The sequence below is a fragment of the Amblyomma americanum genome, chromosome 6 (assembly GCF_052857255.1).
Source record: "Amblyomma americanum isolate KBUSLIRL-KWMA chromosome 6, ASM5285725v1, whole genome shotgun sequence".
In the NCBI taxonomy this organism is placed as follows: Eukaryota; Metazoa; Arthropoda; class Arachnida; order Ixodida; family Ixodidae; genus Amblyomma; species Amblyomma americanum.
Genome location: NC_135502.1, coordinates 159,757,999 through 159,776,455, shown reverse-complemented (window position 1 = coordinate 159,776,455; position 18,457 = coordinate 159,757,999). Strand labels below are relative to the sequence as shown.

Genomic DNA, 18,457 nt, shown 5'->3' with positions numbered 1-18,457 from the left:
CATTTTTAATTTTCCTCCCTCACCCACTCTTTTGAATCCATGGTCCTCCCGCACCCTCATTTTGAAATGTTATCAGGCCCTCCCTCACCCTCACTAACAGTCGTTTTAAAGCTCGCGATATTTTTGTAGTAGGCAACTCCTGGTCATATTACTGAGTAATAAACATACAAGACATGCCCTCAAAGCACTATTGAACAAGAAGATAGATCCTTATATTGATTTGTGTGTGTTCTTTGAGCTAGTACGTGAGAGAAAACTGAGGCAGTTATGAGCTCAGCACCAAAATATCACTCTGCCTTTACTTCTCACCCACACTGCATGCATAAAATTGCACTGCACTTATAACATTTCACTGTTATCTGTATGCATTGATAAAATGAGTCAGCGCGTAGTTGTGTCTGTGTACAAAAACTAACATGCGCCGAGATTATTTAGAAAACAATGCAGTAGCATTCACCACGACAATTACAATAAGTGCTAAGCACAGAATACACTCAGAACAAGGAAAGTTTGTAGGTCGCTTAATTACAATCACCCGATGAGATTGCGACAGCACTGGGCCTCCTGAATTTCACTGCTTCAAATCTCCCGCCATTTCGTGCCGTTTGGTGCATGCTCCTCTGCTGACGCTTCCATGTGGACGGATGCAAGATGATGAAGCCCACGCTTTTTTTTTATTCGAGAAGTGTGCCATGAGGCATAAGTTGAAAAAGGAAAGGGGGGAAGGAATGCACGGGATTGAAAGTTAAAACAAGGAGTGAAGAACCGTTGCGCTGAGGTAGTCGCAGAGGTTGTTAATGAAACGGTTGTCCATTGTCCACTTCACGAAATCACTTTCGCGGTTCCACCGCAGGCCCACCTCCCTGAGGAGCCGTTTTCTGATAGCAGCCGTCGCTGGGCACGTCCACAGCAAGTGCCGCACATCACATATGTCCGGTGCAGCGCCACAGTGAGGGCACCTGTCAGGTTGTGGCAGATCTTTGGCACGCCACCGATGACGGACAGATGGTGTCAGAGCCGCCCCTGCCCGAATCCGGCGCACGGATACCTCCTCCTGCCGAGTAAGACTACGGGGGAGAGGGTGCGAATACGGAGGAATTAGAGCGCGTGTTCGCTGGCGCAGAACTTCGGAATCGGAAACGTGGGACAGGAACGGATCTGGGGGAAGAGGGGAAGGTGGCGGATCATCTAATGTATGAAGATGAGTCATAGCATCCGCTTGAATGTTATGTGGATCCTGGGCATGGCCGCGAATCCAGTGTATGCGCACAGGACATGGATACTTTGCGCAGAGCACATGAATAGATTGTGAAATCTGGAACGTTCGTCGAACAGGCTTCAGCTGTTTAAGGGCGGCGCGGGAGTCGGTGTAAATGTGAACTGTATTGAATGTTGGAACGAGCGGAAGGGAAGCAATGGCATTGTAAATGGCTTGAAGTTCCAATGCCAGGGGAGTGCACGTATCCGCAGTATACGTCGCGCGAGAGTTGAGATGCGGATGAGATGGACTATACACAGCAGTAACTCCCCTCTCTGCAGAATGAGATTCATCCGTGTATAATATGCACCCTTCAGGCAGATACGCTGCTGATACCGACGGGGAAACAGTGGGGCGATTGTCAGTGAGCTGGCAATAGGACCACGGTGGAAGTGTCTTTAAACGATGAAGTTTGAGAGACTGTTTTCGAGCTCTATTTTCCACCCGTTGGTCGATGATTTCACTGAGTGTATTAAGTTGGGCGAACTCCTGTAGCACAGGTATGGGTGTTAAACGAGGCAGATATGTTATGACGCGCATAGCCTCACGATTGATAGCTTCAAGGGAGTCCCACTGTCTGCGGGTGAGACGTTGAAATTGAGCCTGATATACTATCCGTGGCTGAAGGATAGAGCGCACAAGCTGGCGGGCCGTATGAGCACGTGCGCCACTAGAGCGCATAGCTATGCGACGAATCAGACCTAGAGTAGCGTGAGCCGATTTACGGGTGGCTGTCAGCCACGGGGTGCCAGTCCCAGATGTATGGAGGAGAAGACCAAGAATACGAACAGTTTCTATCTGAGGAATCAGAGAATTATGTACCGTAAAATTTAAAGGGGGAGCTTTCCGTAAGGCGGCTTTATTTCCAATTCGAATGAAACATGATTTAGTAGGAGTGTTAGACCCAGAGGTGGAAGGCGAGATGTCAATACATCCAGCGCGTGTTGAAGGACCGACTGATGAATAGACGCATCTGGATGACAGCACCACAAGGTGATATCATCGGCATATGCAAGCACGCGGATAGAAGGGATGGTCTCTAGGGCTCGAACAAGAGGAATTAAAGCCACATTAAATAATGTGGGGGCGAGAACGGAGCCCTGCGGCACTCCTCTATTGGAAGTAAAATTACCAAAGGGCTTTCCGTGGACACGCACGCTGAAGGTTCGATTTGCTAAAAAGGCGTGAATGGAGAGAAGGGACCGGTGAGGGAGACCAAGAGTTTGAAGGGAGGCAAGAATGACAGAGTGAAGGATGTTATCATATGCCTTTGTTATGTCTGTAGCAATTACGGTTCGTAGAAGGTGACTCTGCGGAGAGTGGTCCAGCACGTCAGCAGCCAAGGTAGCAAGGCCGTCCTCCGTTCCAATTTGTTGGCGGAAACCAATTTGGGAATCTGGGTAACAATCATGGGATTCCAGCCACCATGATAAGCGTGCGGCTAGAATGTTTTCATAAAGCTTGCAGATGGTAGGGGTAAGGGAAATTGGACGAAGGGCCGAGAGAGATGCTGGAGGCTGACCTGACTTGGGTATTGGAACCACAATAGAATGCTTCCAGTCTCCCGGCATGACGCCAGAAAGCCACACTTCGTTAAAAGTATCAAGTAGGGTTTCCAAAGCCCTCCCTTCCAAGTTACGGAATAAGGAGTTAGGTATGCCGTCGTGCCCGGGAGTAGTAGTAGTTTTTAAACGGTCAATGGAGGCCAGCAGCTCTGCCATGGTGAGGTCAGAAGTAATCCCATCGGGGGGCTCTGTTAGCGATAAGTCAGGTGGAGACGTAGCGTGCAGTCATGGTTTGGAAAAAATTGACGGGCCGCTTGTTGTGCAAATGTGTCCTCATCCACATTTAGTGCGAGGCAACCTGAGAAGGGCGCTCCATGGCGTGAAACACTCTCCAAAGATGTCGATTGCCCTGCGTAGAGGACAGGCGGGCACACCATGCAGCCCAGCATTGCCTGCCTAGCTGCTTTGCATAGCGCTGCGCCCATGCGGTAGCGCGGTGAAGAGTAGGAAGAGCCGAAGGGTCATCGGGGTGACGAGTAGCGTAAAGATCCGCCTGGCGACGAAGAGCCCACAGATTCAAGAGATGTATGTCCGGGTTTGGGCCGTCTTCATTTACAGTAGTGGTAATAGTGTGAGTAGCGAGAACAGCAGATAGAGTAGACAATGCTGAAGAGGGGTTGAATGTAGATAAATGATTGTCTGCGCGTACAGAGTCCCATGATGTTATTCGTACAGTGCGGCGTATTTTACGTAGACGCGTAGGCGTGAGGGAGATAAAAATAGGGCTGTGATCGCTACCCCAAGTATCAGAATCAACAGCCCAACGAGGGTTACCGGGGCCTAACCACCAAGTCAAATCAGGTGAATACGGGCCACCTCGTGGGCGGGTAGAAGTATTCGGGTGGTTTAAAAGTTGAAAGGAATGATCTGAAAAGCTCCCTTGGATGTGTGAACCCCTTGAGGAATCCGATGGGTAACCCCACGCAGTGTGTGCGCCGTTGAAGTCAGCACCAACTAGAATAGGGATACCCGAGTTGGTAGAACGTAGAAAACGAACCCATCCCAGATTGGGAGATGCGGAGCCAGGACGACTATAAAAAGAAACTAGAATAAGGGGTGTGCGTGCAGGTTTTACGAGAAGGGCGACAACCTCTTGACGTGTGTTGCACCACCGTGAAAGGTCGAGCGGTGTGTGCAGAACTGAACTGTGAATATAAATTGCAGATTTACCTGGGCTGAGGGAGGAGGCGGTGCAACGGCGATCAGGGATAGATGGTGAATGGTATGCGCAGAAACCTGAAAGGCGTGGGAGTGCATTATGCTCTTGCAGTAGGAACGCCCATGCCCTCAGCTTTCCGTGGCGAAGGCGGATTTTCACTTCAGAGGTCTTATTAGCGAAACCTCGACAGTTCCACTGCACCACCACCGATGATGATGCGCTATCCATGACGAGGCCGAAGAGCTTCCACGATGAGGGATGTCACCTGCTTCATCAGCGCTAATATCTTGTCCACTGTCGGGGTAGTCACGGCTAACAGGTGGTCGGCACCTGATTGTGGTCCAGTGCTTACCCTAGGTGATTCCTCTGATGATTGCTCCCGAGTTATGAGAATTCTTCGAGAGGATTGAGCACGACGCTGTTCCCGGCGCTGGGTGAGTTCGTCTAGTCGGCGGCGAGCCTCCGCGATTGCATTGTCTAAAGCTGTGTCTTCATCTGTGGTATCCACATGTGATGGATGCACTGGACGTTTTGGCGTACCATTTGATCCGGGAAGGTGAGCCGCTTGTGCATATGTACGCTGGCGAGGAGATGTATGGTGAGCAGCAGGCTCAGATAAAGGAAGTTCAGGGAAGTCGTTGCCGTCACATGCGAGAGCTGCAAAGCGATTACTTGTAGGAACATTCATTTTTGCAGGCGACTTGTGAAACTTCTTCGCTTGCTTCTTCTTTGGACAAGCGGGGGAGCGAATGTCATGGTCCGGCGATTTGCACAAGGCACAATGAGCTGTTGGTTCATTCATGTCGGCCACAGCTGCTGGATTAGGGCAGGTATTTTGCATATGTCCTTCTTTGTGGCAGTGATAGCAAAAAATACGACGAGGTCGGAAGGGCTGTGGTTTGACGATCGCACCGTAGTAGGTAAGGTACTTCGGGATGAGCAGGTATGAGCCCCGGCGACCCATAGGCCGTGCTTGCAGTACAACATGAGTTGAGCAGCGAATATTTGCGCGCATCTCCTCGGGAGGGCTCGTGCTGTCGACATGATAAACCATGCAGCGGAGTGTGTCAAGACCAGATGCAAAATATATTTGCACCGGGACATGCTTGCTGTCATCCAGGGGGATCCGCGTAACTGCGCAAAGTTTCTGGGCGTCCATCAATGATGACAAGTTTACCGTGATGGTGTTCGATGGGCGATGGACGACAAACCCGCAGTAGTTCGAAGAGCCAAGGGCATGGTCAATTGTGGCTTGAACATTCCGGGCAGGGATGGCATCATATCAAAGCGCAATGTAGGCTTGATGGTAACGCGGAACGAGTTCGCAGCAGGCGGAAGAGAGCCTTGACTCACGGGAGGCATCTGTGGAGGAGGCTCAGACGCTGGTGACGGCCCTTGGTGGGAATACTGAACTGGCGCGACGGGCACAGTTTCTTGAGGGAGTGCCACGGGCACGGAGGCGGTAGAGCAGTCCATGTCACAGGCCAAAGTCGTAGCATCGAAAGACGGCGCAGGCTGGAGGCCCAGAGGCGCTGACGATTGCGTGGACGTGGAGGCTGCGTCAGGTGGCAACACAGCGGGCATCCGCGTAGCCGTCGTCGACAACGCAGAATCCATGCAGACGCGTAGCGCGGCCTCGCTCGGCAGCGCCGAGCTAAGCCTAGCTTGCCACTGAGGGTTCCGGTTGGGTTTTCTGACTTGAGAATGCGCCCGCCGTGCCGGGAATTTCTCCTCAGGGGCGTCGTCAGCATTCGGTCTCACGGAGGGCACTGTCCGACCCACGCCACACGCGAGAAGACAGCGAAAAGCGAAAACACAGACCTAGAAGCAGACACGTAGCCACCCACTAGGTCTTCGTCTTCTTTGAAACTACAGCGTGAGGGACTGGCAGTTTAACACGCGTGAACGCGGGACGTGACGAAGACGATGACATAGCACTCAGAGCTCGACATACAGGCAGGATGTTAAGATTTCTCCGAAATGATTGTTCATCTGAGGGAAGTGCATGAACCGACCGACTTTAAAACGGAGTACCACTCTCCCTTGGCGATGTGCTCAGCCTTACTTCGCATCTAGTGCTCTGCTGCTCTGTCTTTTTTCGATGTGTTCTGTGGCGTTTCCTAAATGATTGGCAGTGGCTTAGGTCGGCTATGCCAGGATATACGTAGCGAAAGCTAAAGCATTGCATGGTTAGCCTTGGTTAACCTTGATTGCAAGTCACGGTTAGTCAGGTTGTCCAGCTGTGTTGTTGTTACATTAAATACGAGACAACTGTGGTTGCGGCGCACGCGAGCTCTCCGTTTCAATCCTCCGACATGTTATCAGGCAGGCAACGCAGCTGGCGAAGCGAGCGGAGGCGAGCGCAACAACGAGCGCAACTAACGCCATACCAAACGGCGGCGGCGGCGAGCCGCGCGGTGTGACGTCATGCCAGATAGGCGCGGCCAGCACGCAAAGCACAGTAACCCTCTCACTACGGTGCCTAGAATATACTGGCCAGTATATTCTAGGCACTGTAGTCTCACATATCTCGGTGGACACCCGAACCGCACCGTAAAGGAAGGGATAAAGGAGGGAGTGATAGAAGAAAAAGAAAACTGAAAGTCGTTTTTTGAGGAAAGGCGCAGCGCTGCGCAGCGGCCGAACACCTGTGGCTCGGTGCTAGTAGTGGCGCATGCGCAGTTTTGACTAGGGAGTGAGAGAGAGAGAAACAGGCGACGGAATCGGCGGCGGCCACCTGCGCTGTGCGTGACGTCACTGGTGCTGCGACATACGCCGGCTCGCGCGAAGCGCGGTTTTGACTAGCGTAGTGAAGCTTTTCGCTTCAATAATTTAGTTAATGTAAATAGAATGCATTTTCAATGCAATAAATACCATGCTTTAAACAACTCGCCGCCAACACTGCCTCAGTGTTACACTTAAGAGCGTTAGCGACGGGAGCTTCGAGTGTTTTCATCGGTGTGCTCAGCAAACGTGAAGACCACATTCAAACATCCGCAAATGTTTCCTTTCCGGACATGTCCCTTCTGAGACACAGCCAGCGCCGTCTAAATCATGGATTTTGCACTACTATTGCGATTTACAGCCACCTTTGCTATATCCGGCATATTTCCTCGTTACATCAGTTAATAAATTTTATAAGCATGTGCATCAAAACCCGAAGAACCGTTTGACGCCATCCGGAACCCCCTGCGAAAAACGGTTCGACCGTAATTACCAGTTGAGGATCCTCGCAATACACGGCTTGGGGGCGGAAAGGTCAACAGTGCGTATTCCACACATATTTGTGGCTTCATCCGAATGAGCAATTTTATTCTCAAAAACACGCCAAATCACCTGACACCACTTCCAACATTCTGCGTCAAACGGGTGGTCCCCGAAGTTCATGCAAATAACGGTCCCGAAGAGGGGGCCTCAATTCGATTGTCGCTGTACTGGCACATACGCAACATATATAGATGTGGTCGCTGTTTTGGTCATATTGACCTTCATTGCAGACAGACGCGCCCTTGACAAACGTAAGAAGTAAGAGATAACTCTTTAAAAGGTGTGGGTGGTGGCTTAGTGGTCTGAAGTAGCGGCCCTCGGAACTGGTCTTTTAGCGGCGCCGCCGCGGATTCAGATCCTGCTCCCTCAGCTGTGAAGTTTTTTATTTCTTTAGCGTCTTCTCCCTTGCATTGCGATGCCAGCTTTCCGCTGCCGACTTCCCGACGTATACATCTATGTACACGTCGAAGTTTTTCCGAGGTTGCCACATTCAGCGAGGAGGATCAGGAAAGAAGATTGAGTTCAAACAGTACGCAACCGTATTGGATCGAAATGGCTTGCTTCGGGGTGAGCGGCTTGGGTGGCTTTGAGGTCGGCTTTTTTATGGCAGTCAAACACGCTACTGTGTCTTTTCGCTGTTGTAAAATATAAAATGTAGTAATTTAAAATATTAAAAGTATTATAATGCTTGCGTGTAGGTATGATCAACTTTATAGTTAGCTGAGTGTTTTCTGTGAACGATACCAGGGGCGCTGCAGTGCTGCTTGTCATCCCACTGCTTAAAGGCGTGCACGTGTTGTGCCTGTGCGGTATGCGTTTGCGATGCCTGTCAGGCAGAGAGACCTTTGCGGAATATTACGCGGCCACTGCAATAAACAGCAGTGTGAGTGCAAACAGTACATGGTGGAGTGTACCGTCAACATGGCCGAGGACAGAATTTGATGCGACTACTGCGACCACAGCTCCAGCAGCCACAGCAGGATCACCGATTTGGCGAGTATAAAGTTTCGTTTTGCAGCAGTTTTCTGTTTTCCAAATGTTCTGTCCTGACAAGCAAAGATGCCTCTCGTATAAGAAAAATAAGTGTTCTAGAAACAAGACATTGAAAATTTTTAGTTGCTCTGTGTTGTATTTTGTTGCCGCCTGATATTGACAGGCTTATCCCGCGCCCAAGTATTACACGTTTTGCTTTCACGGGGGCGCATTGCTTCTGTCGCAAAATACTGAAACGCTCTCCAGAAGCTCCACGCAGCATGTTTCGACTGATTTGGTGTTTGCAGTGCTGTTTGCGCTAAAAGCTTCGGCCTCCAGCAGACTGTTATTGACACCGCAGTCATGAGCTCGCGCCTCACATGGGACGGAAGTTTTTTGTTCTCTCCGCGGCTCATGTGTCTTGCCTGCCCCGCTCGGCGCATCCGCCTTGCCCTTCACGCGTTTCCGTGAGCGCAGTAGGGAAAATATGCTCAAACTGATCGACTTTTAGCAGTGTGCCCCTTCACCTGACAGCCGAGTCCGCGAGAACGAAACAAAAGGGATGCTTAAGATGCGGTTCACCGAAGCACAGTAGCACTGACTACGCGCACGTGTCAGCTGCTCGTTACCTTTGCGAAAAAAAATATCTTTGGCTTCTGCTCAAGCACAGTGTCAGTCTCACTTAGCGGGTAGACTGCTCCGCGTGGCCACGAACCTGCGGACTGCAGTTGAATCACACCCGTTCATGAATCAATGCAGAGTGGCGCACGAGGAGAAGGCCTTCGACGTGATGCTTCGTGTCATCTGCCCCTTTGCATGAGTTTGCTACCGGCTTGGTCGCAATGGTGCTCCGCACGTGCGCAGTCACACGGAGCCTTGTTCACGCTCAGTGTGAATGACCTTCTACTGCGTCTTTGTTGTACTCGTGGCTTAAGTGTTAGACTGGCGCTAAACACACAGGCCTACGCGTTGGAAATTAAACTACGATATACAGTGCCGACCTGAATAGTCTAGATAATGAAGTAACGCATCATGATAAAAATAAAATACGTCCAGATAGGATGTGATTATTTCTTGTTATGCTATATATCTTTAAAATGGTCTCTTTTTACGCATGGCAAGAACCATCGAATTCATCAGAATGTGTACCTGGGAACTTGGAGGCTCGGTCTGGCGAGGACATGCTTTCACAAAATACTCAAGATTATGGAGGCCACGGTGTGTGTCATTGATATCCATGGAGGTTTTCTGTGTGAAGAGAAGCTATAGCATGGTGTTTTGTTTTTCTGCAGGCCCAATTATGCAAGGCACTGAGCCGCAGAATAATGCATCTTAATGTGTGCTGTCAAGCCCTCAACCTGAATGTTCCAAAGGTGAATCAGCTGTCGTTCTGCCCGCGATATACACTCAGTTGTAATACTCGTCAGCGGGTATTTTGCTGAAAGACGCTTGTAACTATACATTTTACATCCCTGATCAGTGATAGCAGCTTATCTTGAGTTTTAGTTGTGACGCCTATCCATGTCTGATTTGCTTAGAAGTTCAGCGGGTTACCGCTTCCTTCTCAATTGGTTTGGTTTTAAGCTCCTACACCACAACCACAAGGGTCATTGTGCAAAAGCACCCATACGCTCAGCAACACTGACTAAGAGTCTTGGCCGATCTTGTTTTGCACGATGCCTAGCAACAGTGGCGTCATGTTGGTTTGAAAAAAGCATAATAACATAGACGCCTCCATATCTGGTCTCCCCTGAATACGACCGCGCTCAACACGATAGTGGCCTCCAAATTGGGCCCACCCACACCCAAAATTTGACTTTGGGTGATTTGGACCAAAATGCATCTCAAGCCATAATTGACCTCGCCAAACACAATGGTGACCTCAAAATTGGGGCGGGGTCAACCCCAGAATATCCCCCACACACCTGGGAAATTTGACCTTGGTTGATTTGGACCAAAATATATGTCCAGCGATAATTGACTGCGCCCAACATGATGGTGGCCTCGAAATTTGGCCCACCCACACCCAAAATTTGACCTTGGCTAATTTGAACCAAAATCACAATGTCCACCCATAATTGACCGCGCGCAACACGATGGTGACCTCCAAATTAGGCCCTGGCCATTTCCAAGCTTTTGGCATGAGCCGCTTCCCAAAATTTTACCCCGACCAATTTGCACTAAAATCGATGTCCAGCCATAACTGACCGTATCGAACACTATCAAGGAAATCCAAAAAACAGTTAAAATTAGGTCCCTGAGAAATTTTTTCATAAACGTTGACGACGAATGTAATTAAGCTAGGGTCGCTTTGACCTGTTTCAAGGCTGGTGTCTTAGTTCTTCCAAAATAAAAAAAGTGGTTATGCTACTGACCATCCTATTTTTTGGGCAGGAGTGTGTTGTTCATTGCACAGGTGATAAATGCTAAACTTCTCAGCCGTTTGAACAGGAAACATTCAAGTAAAATTCATGTCACTGCTTTGACACCCTTAATGCTGCCGGTGAATGAAACTGCACCACCTAGACAATCTAGTGCTGCAGTGCAATTCAAGCTCAAATTTTTTTCTCCTTAAACCAGATGGGTGCTTGCATCCTTGAAGATTGGACAGAATGTATATTTAGTGTTCTCGTAGCATGATGGAAATTCTGACTAGAATACCAAATTGGTGTACGGTCGATCACTGTTCTATCTTTATAATAGTTGTAGTAAAGTTGTAAACTGAGAAGGCATAATTTTTTTGTTTTATGCAGACTGCTTGTCCTGGACAGATGAAGAGAGCCCAGTCCAATGCGAAGACACCACAGAAGGCAGACAATAGCTGTACAGTTGTTCCTATCAAGGTGAAGAATTATGAAAGGGAGATAGTTGCTCTGACATTTTCAGAGCTGTCCTTAATATTGGTAGTAGCATTTTCTCAGTATATGGTCATCTGCTCAAGGTAACAGGAAGCTAATCTTAGATCTGTGTTCATTTTAATTGATCTTTCTCAAGGACGCAAAAACATTGTTCTTTATAATATTGTCACGTGCTGCGCATGGGCTCTGAGGAATAAAGAAGACGTGCGGCGGCTGGAAGTAGAAGAGAAAGTAAAGTATCCTGCCGCCGGCGCACCAGGCTCCTCTCGACCTGCCTTGTAAATATTATTTGTAAATAGAACCTGTAACAGTGTGGTGCAGGTGCTGGGTCGATCACCACGGACCCCTGTCGCAACCGCTGCAGCCGAAGAATCGCCGGATTGCCACCGTTGCCCGTGCAAATGCCCAAGGAGGCCGACGCACGTCCGACCGGCGCCGCAACGCCCGCTTGGCAGCACTACCGTGAGCCGCGGACGTTTTCCGGGAAGGCTGGCGAAGACGTGGATGATTGGCTCACCAATTACATACAAGCGGGTGAGCAAATACAACGGCTGGGATGCCACTCTTCAGCTGGCCAATGTCGTCTTCTTTCTCGATGGCACCGCGCTAACTTGGTTCGAAAACCATGAGGCATCAATAACAAGTTGGGACCGCTTCATGGAAGAGCTCCGCAGCTGCTTCGGGGATACTGTTGCCAAACGAAAATGCGCTGAGCAGTCTTTGCTTCAGAGAGCGCAAGTGCCTGGAGAGACCTGCACGACTTACATAGAAGAGGTCTTGAAGCTGTGCAAAGTCGTTAATCCCAGTATGTCCGACGAAGATCGCGTTGGTCATCTCCTCAAGGGCATCGCAGAGGACGTCTACAGCTTTCTTATTAGTAAAGAAAATTTAGACTCGCCCACGGATATCATCAAGCACTGCCGCACCTTTGAAGCTCTAAAACTGCGTCGAATTACTCCCAAGCTCGGTCGCCTGCCTAACGTCACCACCGTCGCCAGTGTGGATTTCCACGAGCCTGTGAATGCGGCGACTCTCCCTGACGTCATTCGTCAAATCGTGCGTGACGAACTCTCCCGGCATCAAGATCTTGCGCGCCGCAGTGAGGTCCCGTATGGGAGCTGTTCTCTGCAGGCGGCTCCCTCCTCCCGCTCCTCCCCTTGGAGTTTGCCTGCCCAGGCCCCTACCAGTGCTACTCGCATTGATTACAGCGACGCTCCCCGGATCACCCGCCCCGGCCCCAGGGCGCCAGCTCATCCGCGACGCCACCTGCGGCAGCCGGAGTACGATGGTCGTTTCGACACTGGCTACGAGGAGTGTTATCCCGAGTGCCCCCCGACCCACCACTTCGTTACCGCTGTGGTATGATCGGTCACATCTCTAGATTCTGCCGTCGCCGGGGCCAGTTTTCCCGCTCCCAGCGCCAATGGTCGAACCCTCGCCTGAGTTTCAATGCGCCTGTTCATGACTGTGTCTTCACATCGTCTCAGCGCCCATCCAGTTACGCGCCACCACGGAACGACTCCCCTGCCTCTGACCGAAGTCTGACTCCACCTCCGCACCGCTCTCGCCGCTCGCCTTCCCCCCAACGTCGTTCCCCACCGTCCCCGGGAAACTAGCGTGTGCGGCCGATGGAGGTGCGGTCGCCGGATCATCGATAGTGCCAATTCCTCTGCCCATTGTTATGTTAAGGAACCGCCTTGAAGTTTTAGTGGACGGTATTTGCGTCATGGCCTTAGTGGACACTGGTGCCATGGTGTCAGTGATGAGTTCAACTTTCAAGAACCGTCTGGGTCGTAAAATAATGTTCGCTTGGGATCGTGCTGTTATATTCCGGGGTGTAGGGGGAGAATCATTGGTTCCGATTGGTATTTGTTTTGTGAATGTAGTGATCGCTGGCCACATGTTCCGAACTGAATTCACGGTGCTCCCTCGTTCTACGCATGACATCATCCTCGGTATTGACTTTTTGCACCAGTGCGGCGCTACTCTCGACTTCCGCAGTGGTGGCATATTTATTTATTTATTTGTGATACCCTCAAGGTACAAAGTACATTTGAGAGGGGAAGGGCAGTTGTTAACAAGAAAAATAAACAAAGCACAATTCATACAAAACTATAGAACAACGGAGGCAGGATAAAAAGAAGTGAGCAAAATGAACACGGAACAGATTAATAAAATAGTTTAAGAACAATACTAATACGTGGAGAACACAACACTCCAATAAAATATAAAAGCGATCATTATGTAATCAGAGTGGTAAGTATTCTTGTAAATTGAGTTGAATCAGTGATGCTAGTTAATGATGCGGGTAGGGAATTCCATTCTTTAGAAGTTAGCGGAAAATATGATTGCGCACATGTCACTGTGTTACAATGAGGCACTGTGACCTTGTGTTGATGATCACGACGGTGAGAAATGAACGGTGCTGGTTGAATCCATCGAGAGCGAAGTTGAAAATTGGAGTAGAAAATATTATGGAATAGGCAGATGCGGAAGTGCTTACGGCGGGTAGCTAGGGGCAGGAGGTTTAAAGACTTTTTCATTTGGGTGACGCTAGATGTACGATGGTAATTGCCTAAAATGAATCTAGTTGCACGATTCTGGACAGTTTCCAGAACCTGTGTCAGTGAGACCTGTCCAGGGTCCCATATAGATGAAGCGTATTCCATTTGCGGTCGTACGTAGGTCATGTATAATAATGATTTTAATGAAGATGGAGCAAGTGTAAAATTGTTTTGCAAAAGCGTTTTGTTTGCTTTAGATGCTATATGTTCTATATGAAGTTTCCAGGACAGGGTGTTAGTTATATGTATGCCAAGATACCGGTACGATCTTACGCTTTCAAGGGGATGACTGTGAAGAAAATAAGGAGGACAAGTAGTATTTGAACGTGAAACTCTCATAGATTTGCATTTTTTAATATTTAGTTCCATTTTCTAATTATGACGCCAGTCTAGTATGTTATTAAGATCGACCTGGAGAGAGCGAATATCGGAATCGTTAGTTATTTTACGGTAAATCACGCAGTCGTCAGCAAACAAACAAATCCTAGAGTTAACAGTAGCAGGCAGATCATTAATATAAATCAGGAACAGTAAAGGGCCAAGGACAGATCCTTGAGGAAGCCCAGAACCAACTGGCACGGTAGAAGAATTAGTGTCATTAGCATGCACAAACTGAAGGCGAGAAAAAAGAAACGCGCGGATCCAGTTCAGAACAGAAGGGTCAATATTTAGAATGCTGAGTTTATATAGAAGTAATGAATGGTTAACTTTATCGAATGCCTTAGCGAAGTCGAGAAATATGCAGTCTGTGGAAAACGCGGAGTCTAAGTAGAAGTGCAGATCATTAGTAAAGGAAAGTAATTGAGTTTCACAGGAGAAACCTTTCCGAAAGCCATGCTGAGTCAGAGAAAAGAAGCGATTATCTTCAAGAAAATTAACAAGGTGAGTGAGAATTATATGTTCCATTATTTTGCAGGGTATTGATGTGAGAGAGATGGGTCAATAGTTAGATGGGTTCTGTTTGTCACCGGCTTTATGTACAGGTATGACCTTAGCAGTTTTCCAGTCCTCGGGTAGTACGCCATCATGGTACGACTGTGAGAATATGCTTTCCAAAATGATAGAGGTATATTCAACAGTATTCCGAAGAAATTTGCAATTAATGCCATCGATTCCGCTAGAAGATGTTTGTTTTAAATTATTAATGATCGGTATAATGCCATGAGAGTCAAACACAATTGGATCCATACAGTAGTAGTTACACGATTGGAGTTTGGGATGGTGGCGATCAACGGATGAGGAAGAAAATGACTGGACAAAAGAGTCATTTAGTGAAGTGGCACAAAGATGGTCCGGAATGGGATTTCCAGTTGCTGAAAGTAATGACACTTTGTCGTTTAGTCCTTTATCGTTAAGTCCTGGCCTTCGGTCAGCTCTCATAGAAGACTCGCCAGTGGTTGCCCAAGTGTTTTCTGTCTCTGAAGATACCGTCGTTCCAGCAATGTCTGCCATATTCGTTCCCGTTGTGTCCTCGAGCACGATTTCTGATGCCTTCGATGCTGTGGTGGAACCTTGTTCTGTTAACTGTGCAAAGAAAAGTGTGCTAGTACCCCGCAGCGTCGTCCATGTGACCAAGGGCCATGCCACTCTTTGGACTGTCAATCATTCCAACGAACCTGCAGTATTGCCATGTGGTTTAAAACTTGCTGGCTTTGAAGAACGTTTTTCTGTACCAGTTGCCGCGATCACTGACAACGTGTCTCGTCCAACTAGACGCCGCGATCTGAGCGACTCTCAATTCCTAGCCATGGTCAACAAATCCCTACCCACTAGCGACCGCCAGGTACTAGTGGCCGTTCTTATGAAGCATGCGGACGTGTTTGACTTTGGTCGCGACCAACCACCGCCGATTCCAGCTTCCCGTACCCATCACATGATCAATACTGGATCTGCACAGCCGATTCGCCAGAAGCCATACCGCGTCTCGCCTTCCGAACGTCAGATAATCGATGAACAAGTCCGTGACATGTTGCACCGCGGCATCATTCAGGAATCTTCAAGCCCGTGGGCTGCTCCAGTGATCCTTGTCAAAAAGAAAGATGGCACTTGGCGATTTTGTGTCGACTACCGCCGGCTTAACACTGTCACAAAGAAGGATGTTTACCCGCTCCCGCGCGTTGATGATGCCATTGACTGCCTCCACTCAGCCTCCTACTTTTCCTCGGTGGATCTACGGTCCGGGTACTGGCAGATCCCGATGCACCCGCATGACAAAGAGAAGACAGCATTCGTGACACCTGACGGGTTGTATGAATTTAATGTTATGCCTTTCGGCCTTTGCAACGCTCCTGCCACTTTTGAACGATTTATGGATACGCTTTTACGTGGCCTGAAGTGGCAAGTTTGGATGTGTTATCTGGACGATGTTGTTATTTTTGGTAGGACCTTCGCCGAACATAACAGCCGCTTAGCCATTGTCCTAGACTGCATAGAGAGAGCGGGCCTCGTGCTGAACTCGAAGAAGTGTCGCTTCGGTGAACGCCAAATTACTGTGCTTGGTCATCTCGTTGACAAGGATGGCCTCAGACCCGACCCGCAGAAGGTTGAAGCTGTAAGCAGTGTCAAAGAACCCAAATCAGTGAAAGAGCTCAGGAGTTTCCTAGGACTTTGCTCATATTTTCGGCGTTTCGTTCCCAAGTTTTCTGATTTAGCCTACCCGCTTACAAGTCTCCTGCAGAAAGACACCCCTTTCCACTGGACTCCCGAATGCGACTCCGCGTTTCGGCAGCTCAAGTTTCTCCTCACCTCGCGGCCAATATTGCGTCATTTCTGCCCGACAGCACCGACTGAACTCCACACTGACGCCAGCGGCATCGGCGTGGGTGCTGTGCTTATCCAACGCCATGAGGGCAATCAACACGTTGTCCCTTATGCAAGTCGCACCCTCAGCAAGTCGGAACGCAATTACACTGTAACAGAGCAAGAGTGTCTCGCCGTTGTTTTCGGCGTACAACGGTTTCGTTCGTACCTTAATGGACGTGCTTTTACAGTCGTCACAGACCATCACTCTCTGTGCTGGCTGGTCAATCTACGCGACCCCTGCGGTCGGTTGGCCCGCTGGGCGTTACGCCTCCAAGAGTTTAACTTCAAAGTGTCTTACAAAAGTGGCCGCCAACACGCCGACGCAGATTGCCTCTCGCGGCTGCCGCTCACGGTTACTACTTCCGATGATGAAAACTTCGATGACTATCTCGCTGCCGTTTCCCAAGAGTTTCCAGATGGAACAACGCAAGGATCAGCACTTGGCGCCGCTTTTTGCCGAAGCCCGTGACCCGACATCCGCAAGCCCTTTCTGCGTTCGCGACGGTTTACTCTACAGAACGAATTACTCGCCTGGAGGTGCGCGCTTTCTCCTCGTCGTTCCGGCTACTCTGTACTCTGTTCTGCAGGCAATGCACGATGACGTCACGGCTGGGCACTTGGGGTTTGCCAGGACCCTTAACCGCATCAAAGAACGTTTTTACTGGCCAAAAATGCGTCACATGGTTCAGCGCTACGTGGCCACCTGCGTGCAGTGTCAGCGGTTCAAGCTTCCCACGACTTCTCCGCCTGGACGCCTGCATCCTTTGCCACCTCCAAGCACGCCATATGAACAAGTTGGACTCGATCTGCTCGGCCCGTTTCCCCGCTCGTCCAACGGTAACCGCTGGATTATAGTGTGCGTTGATCACCACACCCGTTACTGTGAGACCGCCGCCCTACCTTGCGCCACCGCTGCTGAGGTCTCGCTCTTCCTTCTTCGTGCTGTCATCCTCCGGCATGGACCTCCTCGAGTTGTTATCAGTGACCGCGTTCGCCAGTTTATGGCAGACGTTGTGGAAGAGCTTCTGCGTCTTAGTTCATGCCATTTTCGCCACTCGACGCCGTACCACCCCCAGACTAATGGACTGGTTGAACGTACCAATCGGACACTCACGACCATGCTGGCCATGTATGTCGATTCCCGCCATACGAACTGGGACGACGTGCTTCCCTTCATTACATACGCCTATAACACGTCGAGGCATGAAATAACTGGTTACAGCCCATTCTTCCTTCTTTATGCCCGTCCGCCTCGAAGCTCCCTCGACAGCATCTTACCTTTCTCTCTCGACACCGAGCCTTCTATTGCCAACACTCTATGTCGCGCTGAAGAAGCCCGTCGGATTGCCCGGATACGCACCTTGGCATCACAGCATCGCTCTAAGCAGCGTTATGACCGCCGGCGCAAGGATGTCTCCTACCTGCCCGGTGACGTTGTATGGTTGTGGACGCCCCTACGCAAGCGTGCCTTATCAGAAAAGCTGCTATCCCACTACACAGGCCCGTTCATCGTTGTTGCTCGCCTCAATGACCTCAACTATGTCATCTCTCCCCAATCAACGCAAGGACGCCGCTCAAGGACAACCCAGGCTGTGCATGTTGCACGGCTGAAGCCATTCCACTCTCGGGACCCCGATTGATTGACTGGCCCAGAGGGTTTCGTCTGCGAACGGGGAAATGTCACGTGCTGCGCATGGGCTCTGAGGAATAAAGAAGACGTGCGGCGGCTGGAAGTAGAAGAGAAAGTCAAGCATCCTGCCGCCGGCGCACCAGGCTCCTCTCGACCTGCCTTGTAAATATTATTTGTAAATAGAACCTGTAACAATATTTTTTTATATTTAACACTTTTTATCAATGTAGTGACTTTGTATTTACAAATGGCAGATGCAGGCTCTAAATTATACGAATTATATGATTTGATTATAGCCCCAGTGCAGGATTCACACAGAGGGACTCCTACACAAGCAGTCGCAAACCAATGAACCGATCCACCAAATACAACCAAGGTCAGC

At 49.6% G+C, this 18,457-nt stretch overlaps 1 protein-coding gene across 1 annotated transcript in view; it reads right to left on the bottom strand.

The window, feature by feature from the left end:
• Awh (LIM/homeobox protein arrowhead) overlaps positions 1-18,457 on the bottom strand; it is a 300,738-nt gene that overhangs the window by 107,838 nt on the left and 174,443 nt on the right. The gene's annotated exons all lie outside the window — the stretch shown is intronic.